Raw genomic sequence first — 7,496 nt, 5'->3', positions numbered from 1 at the left:
TATATGTATATGTATATGTATATGTATATGTATATGTATATGTATATAATCAGTGCAGAGTTCTGATATATGTATACATATATACATATATATACATATACATACATATATATATATACATGTGTGTGTGTGTATATATATATATATATATATATATATATATATATATATAATCATTCTGTATTCTTGCCTAACACATTGTTTCTTTTATGTAGTAAGCATATAAACAGACCTGGAACATGTGATAAGGTATCAGATTGGCTGTTTCTCATCTGAGATCTTTACCCACTTTCTCTTACTATATGAGTTTTACTCTCCAAGATAACTTTGAAGTTGACTTTGAAGGAAACTTTAAGCAATTTTAATTTACTCACTTGATTGTAATTTCCATTTATGTTATTCCAAACCCCTCCCCTGCTTAGCTCTTGGCAAAGCATTCTGGTGATTTGATTGCAAATTTTCCTTCATGTTGGATTGTAGATGTTGTGAGATGGCCCACTGCACTTATGGTGCAGAGCTTTCATGTAAAAGATACAGGGTTTAGACTCATTGGATTTTCCCTGGTAACAAAAACCAATGTGATAAACAAGCATGTAAAGATGTCTTACTGGATTTAAATTCACCAACTCAAATTTACAAATTGTGGTAGGGTGAGGACTATCATCTCCTTTGCTATTGAGTTCATTTGATGGAGCTACAGGGATAAAACTAGAGAATTATTTCATTTCTCTCATTATCATGATTATCTCCAAGTTCCAGACTTGCCCTCTGATTACTATTTCTAGTGTTGCATCTTTCTATTTGCAAATAATTAACAAAGTTGTTAACGTTTGAAATGTAAATGAAAAAGTAACACAGAAATATCCAAAATCAGAGTTTTAGAACTTAAGTGTCAACAGGGAAGTGAAGGCAATAAAAAATAAAATTATATCTTGTATTTTGTAAATCGCATTTTTATCTAGGTCAGTTTCATCAGAAAATTAAACTGAATTATACAAACCAATGAGTGTGTGTGCATATAGGTGTGTATGTGAATTCAAACCTTTACAAACTCTGTAGTTGATAAGGTGACAGCCGCATTGAAAAAAAAGAGAAAATAGCATACACTGCAACATGTATCCACAAATATACCTAATCACCCCTAGTGAACCAGTGGCATTACAATAATGTTTCTCCAAGCTATGTCTCCTCTTCTTTTATTTTTTATTTATTTATTTATTTTAGTTTATTTTTTGAGAGAGAGAGAAAGGGAGAGTGAGCACAGGGGAGGGACAGAGAGAAAGGGAGAGTGAGAATCCCAAGCAGGCTCCACACTGTCAGTGCAAACTCGATGCGGGGCTTGAAGCCACGGACCGTGAGATCATGACCTGAGCCTAAATCAGGAGTCAGACGCTTAACTGACTGAACCACCCAGGTGCCCTCCTTTCATTTAAAAAAAAAAAAAATCTTTATTTTATTTTTAAGAGAGAGACAGCAGGCATGGAGGAAAGACAGAAAGAGAGGGAGACACAGAATCTGAAGCTGTCAGCACAGAGTCCTATGCGGGGCTTGAACCCACAAGCCGTGGGGTCATGACCAGAGCTGAAGTCAGATGCTTAACTGACTGAGCCACCAAGGTGCCCCTCTTTCACTTTTGAATGTACCTTAAATATTAATTGGTACCTTTGATTTTCTCCTAAGAGAAATTTACCAAAATTTATAATCATTCATTACCCTTGTAAATATTTTACTGTTAATGTGTTTTCATGGAAAAACATGGATTGTCTTGTATGGACAAATAGAATTCTGATGTTTTTGCACAGATATGACAAAACCTTATGTCATTTAATTTCCGGCCTCCTCCGCCAATCCCTCCTCCCTTACTCCCAAACTTCCACAGGTCACTTTGCTTTAGTATTTATTGGGAAGTAGGGGTTTTGTTTCGTCTTCGCTTCAGAAAGTCATTCCTGTGGAAGCTACTTCTCTAGAGTCCTTCCTAGAACTGCCTTGGGCTGTTTGTTGCCAGGTGTTTATGGATGTAGTTCCCTCAACAGGACGCCCCCTGCTTTTTCAGCAGAGCCAACACAGAGGTAACAATGAGGTGACGAAGTTCCTTATACTTCTCCCTTTATTTTCCTCTACCACTGTCAATAAATTAGTGCACATTTATCAGATTTGACTGAAGTGTTGAGTGTAGTTTGTCAAACACTTTTCATTTATTATAATGAGAAGGCAAATACTTTCAGCTATAGCTTCCTATGACTGCTATATTGATGCAAAGGAAAACACCTAATGGGGTGCCCTAAATCTATCTGTAGGTCCTATCTTTGTTCTCCACACTTCTGACTATTTTAGAATACCTCCTTCTTTAAATGTCCTTGACGTAAGTATTTTAAAAGAACATCAACGAGGCAGGGGCACCTGGGTGGCTCAATTGGTTAAGCGTCTAACTCTTGATTTTGGCTCAGTCATGATTTCACTGTTCATGAGTTCGAGCCACATCGGTCTCTGTACTGGCAGCATAGAGCCTGCTTAGGATTCTCTCTCTCCCTCTTTTTCTTCCCCTCCCCCACTCATTCTCTCTCTCTCTCTGTCTCTCTCTCTCTCTCTGTCTCTCTCAAAATAAATAAATAAGCTTAAAAAAAAAGAGAAAGAAAACTTACGAGGCAAATGCTCCACAGAATATAACCCAAATATTTGCTATTTATTCTATATTAACCTGAATAATGCTTTCAGTAGGAGAGCCTCCATTATAGATTTTGGCATTCCAAACTCAAGAAAACTGGAGCCTAATAAATTAAAACATGACATGTCAAATGTTGATATTTTTTCTCATGGTAAGAAATGTTTGCTAGCATAATACAAGTTTTGGTAAATCATGTTTTAAATATGCTAGGGATGCTTGATATTTGAAGGAATAATATGGAATTATTTTGTAAGACAAATCAATTGGTAATCGAGCTTACTGAATAGTCTTGATCTACACATATCATCTTAAAGTTGGCACATACATGTCTGCAGTTGTCTGGCTTGTAATTTGTCAAACACTAGGTATATTGAGCTACTGCCAAATTGTATAAGATATTAAGGCAAAGTCAGAGTTATTCCAACTTTGTGAAATCATTCTATACAGATGTGTTACCAGAGCTCTTAAACCCCTGTATTAGGTAGGAGCCAGATCTGTGGTGAGGACTATTCTGTGTCTAAGAAGAGATGGGCTGTTCTGAGTGAGCTGGAGCCGTTGGGAGAGGTAGTTATAGATGCCACTCTGGGCTGTGGGCAGGAGGACTTTGTGGAAACAACATTGTTTCTGTGTTCCTCTCATTCTCTAATCTTTTACTTTTTCCTTCCATTAGCCAAACCCAGGTAGAAGTCAGTTGGCAAGGGTGTCTAGGTGATTTAGGGGATTAGTTACCTCGGTATGCAGAACAGAGCAATAAAAGGGCCGAGAATGGAGCTGAGAAGAAGCAGAATGGCCAGGACATGTGGTGTTGACATTTTTATTTCTTCTTGGAAATCAAATATCATAGAGATGTGGATGCCTTGTTTGGTTAAGAAAAAAAAAAAGGTAGGGGTCCTTGGGTGGCTCAGTTGGTTAAGTGTTCCACTCTTTATTTCAGCTCTGTTCATGATCTCATGGTTCGGAGTTCGAGCCCTGTGGTCAGCTCCATGCTGACATTGCAGAGCCTGTTTGGGATTCTCTCTCTCCCTCTCTTCTGCCTCTCTCTCTCTCAAGTAAATAAACTTAAGAAAAGGGCGGGGGGGAAGGTAGTAAGAGAACATATGGATGTGAGGACAGCCAAACTTCTCCAGAGAGTGTATCTAGAAAATGAGTGGGCTTAAGCCCAAATCACTGAAGCAGAGTAAATCCTAGTGAAGCTATGGGGAAAAAAATTCTGGACTGAGAATAAAATGGAGACTATAGAGTTGTTTCAGTGTTACCCTAGCTATCTGTTCTTGAACAAGTCCTTATCATTGTGAACATCAGTACCCTTCCTGCCTCCCCCCCCCCCACCCCTCCCTTCCTTTCTTCCTTGAGTGGTAAGTTTGAGGATTGGACAGGATGCTCCTGAGATTCCTTTTATATTCAACATTTCGTGCGTGTTGGTGAGCAGAGTTCTATCAATAAAATATGCTTTTTCCAAGATTCTATCCGTATGCCCCTGCATTGTGGTCTGACATTCAGAAAAGTATTCTGGCCAATAGGAGTTCTGCCTATCAGGTTTTTACTTTTGTTATTCTTTTTAGGACCTAGGGTTCCTGAGGTGAAGGGTGGTGGATCTCAGTATTCTTTAATGGTGAAATCCCTTGAAAGTGTTTTTTCTTGTTAAAAGTTCAGTGTTTCTCTCTTCCTCCCTTGGATTCTTCCTCTATTTTTCTTTTTCCTTACTAATATGCATTTAAGGTCTAATATGTATAAGCTACACAAAATTAAATAAAATGTCCTCTAAAATGTTTCATGGAAGAGTTACCTAATTATCAGAAAGTGAATATGCATAAAATGAAATCACTGATAAGATTTATACACAATTTGCTACTGAAAATTTGATTTGAAGATGTAATGATTAGGTTAAAAAGGTAGTAACTGTGACTGTACTTGCTTTTCAAAAAACCCAGCTGCTAATTAATAATCACCTTCTCTGAAATTTTATCCTAGGGCTTCATTCTAACCTATCGATTTTTATCGTCAATGAAATGTAAGTGCCATCCGACACCGTATTCCACCGGAGCTGATCAGGTACATTTTTAGTTCATTTGGGCATAGAGTACATACTCTAGGGAGAATGGAGTGGGGCACCTAACTGGAAAGACAGAAGAGAAATAAAGCATTAAACAGGAGTCCTGGGAACTGAAGGGAAATCTTTGCCTATTTCAAAATATACTTTAAAGGCTAAACTGGGAAGCCAGGCAAAGGAAGGTTTTAGTTTGTGTGAGGGAGATTGAAGGCAGCTGTCTTTGCTTTCTCTCCTGTCTTTCAGCTGACTCTCCACATGTTTTGCCTCTAGCCCCAACAAACTCAAATGCTTGGATGAGCTACTAAGTAGAAATAAAAATGATAATTCTCTTTTATTTCTTCTTTTTCTATGCAGTCATAATAGGTGGATTTTCATTAAACATGGGAAGATAAAAAATGGGAAACGCACTTTCCCTGAACTCTCTCAATGTTCTATAAAATGTTCAATTAACCGTACTTGCCACTGTCCATATTTCTTTCCATACTCTCTAAATTGCATGAGGTCTCTCTAGTGCTTCAGTTAACATTAAAAAAGGAGAGTCAATTTATTATTTTTCACTGAACTCAGAATAGCTGGGTGAATGAATACCGCTACCAATAATTTCGTTTGCTTCGACCTATTGTTTAAACTTTTGAGGAACCATAACACAGTAGGAACTAAAACCGTCTTAAAAGAAAAAGTCTGCTAGGAAGAAAACTTGATTTTCTCCATGTCTTTGTGCACAATCTCCAGCCACCATCCTTACTTTGGGCTATCAAATCATGTAACAGCCTGCAAGTAATTCTATCCATGTATCATGTAGAGAATTATTAATAAGAAAAATTATGAAGGAGAATAGGCATTATACATAGAGAAACTAGGGTATGAATCCCAGCTCTGCAGTGGAATAGCCATGTGATCTGTGCCAAGTTATTTACTCTATCAAAGCATCTGCTCATTTGTAAAATGGGGATTATAATACTTAACTTGCAGGTTATTGTAAAGATTGAGACACTGAATGAAAAACACCAAGAACAGTGAGTGCAAGGTAATGGCTCAGTAGTTCAATAATGCTATTATCAGTGGAAATGAAACAAGAAACTTTTTGTCATTGTTTTAATTGACTATTTTGCTACGAGAATGCAGAGGTCAAAACAGTGATTTTTCTTTTTATTTCAGAAAATAAAAATTTCTGTCCGTTTCTATTAGTAGGGAAGTGTGGTGTGTGTGTGTGTGTGTGTGTGTGTGTGTGTGTGTGTGTGTGTTTGTGAAAAGATAGAGAATACACTGGCACAATGGGTGTGATGTTCCTTCCTGAGTGTGCTTAAATTGATAGCTTTAAAACATTATTTCGTGGCAATGTAGGGGAAAGAGCACTTGAGTTGGAATAAGAAAAATTAGGTTTATGTCCTAGTGCTGCCAAATATTGATTGTATTAAAAATTTGATTCAGGTAGGTACCCTAAAAATGTTAGATTTAAAAACAAATGAGTTTTTAGCCCCTGAACATCAGGGTTGGGTATAATTTCAGTAGACTACACTTTTTTTTTTAAGATCTTGAAAGAGTGATGAGAACTTGAAAACAAACTTAGCTTGAGCAGGTGTTCCTGTTGTGGAAAAGACTTAAGCTGCTAGAAATGTCACCTCCTCCAAAATGTTTTCTTTACTGACCTAGAGCCACTAACAGGGACTTCATCATTACTGAATGATGTGTGTAGTTCAGTGATTCTCAAACTTTTTTTGTCTCAGGACATTGTCATACTTTTAAAAATGACTGGGCACCCTGGAAAGTTCTTGTTTTTGTGAGTTAAATTTATTGATATTGCTGTATTAAAATTTAGAACAAATTTAAAATATAAGACCATCGTATGTTAACATAAATAATATTTCCATGAAAAAGAATTCCATTTTCCAAAATAAAAAAAAAACTCTGAGAAGAATGGCATTCCTCCTCTTCTGCCTCATTTTTGCAAATCTTATTAATGCCTAGCTTCATAGAAGACAGCTAGATTTTCTTATCTGCTTCTGCATTCATTTGTTGAGATAGTAACTATCATGTAGCTTCTGGAAAAGTCCACTATATACTTGTAAAATAATGACAGTAAAAAAATCAATGAATATCTTAGATATGTTATAAAATAAATCTTGACCTCATAGGTCACTTTAAAAGATCTAAGGGACTCTCATGGGTTCCTAGCCCACACTTTGAATACCACTGTTATTGATTAATCATTGTTTCTTTTAGCTGTCTTCTTGTAAATTCAAAGACTCTTGGAAACGGTACAAAATTACTCAACACTGCAAGGTGAATTGATTAAACTCTTGAGTCCTGAATGAGAGAGAGGAAAAGAATGAGAATAACATAGACTTGAAGGGAATGTGGCCTTGAAAAAAGTGGGAGATGGGAGGCAGTGAATCCTAATATCAGTTATATTTTGGAGTTTGTAAATGAACTCCATCACTTCATAGTGGCTTACATTTGCTAGTTACCTAATTCTTCTAAGTGTTGGGTTATCCATATGTAAAATAAGGGTAATAATATTTAATTCATGGTGTTGTGATGATGATTAAATCAAATGATGTTTGTAAAACACTTAATGTCTGACACATAGTAAGTAGCCCATTATTAAGCCGTTATTTTTATTGTTATTTTATCCAGGATTTGACCTGCTCGTAAACATATGTAGACTCTTTCTTCAGAGTTACACTATGTGCAGCAATAAATATCTCATTCTGAGGGCTCTATTTTATCCTGTTTTAAAATCCTGGTAGGGAATTAAAGCAAGAATGAGGGTAGTATGGA

General features: G+C 36.6%; 1 long non-coding RNA gene across 3 annotated transcripts in view; it reads left to right on the top strand.

Moving 5' to 3' along the window:
• The window catches only part of LOC121038052 (uncharacterized), a 322,789-nt gene that overhangs the window by 151,467 nt on the left and 163,826 nt on the right, over positions 1 to 7,496 (top strand). For all 3 annotated transcript variants that reach the window (XR_005794118.1, XR_005794120.1, XR_005794119.1), the window contains exon 3: positions 4,637 to 4,717. This is a non-coding gene — a long non-coding RNA (uncharacterized LOC121038052). The remainder of the gene's footprint in view (positions 1 to 4,636; positions 4,718 to 7,496) is intronic.

The sequence above is a fragment of the Herpailurus yagouaroundi genome, unplaced genomic scaffold, assembly GCF_014898765.1.
Source record: "Herpailurus yagouaroundi ecotype Mexico unplaced genomic scaffold, PumYag 165, whole genome shotgun sequence".
Taxonomy (NCBI): Eukaryota; Metazoa; Chordata; class Mammalia; order Carnivora; family Felidae; genus Herpailurus; species Herpailurus yagouaroundi.
Note: the sequence above shows the minus strand (reverse complement) of the source record. Positions and strands in the feature narration are given on the sequence as shown.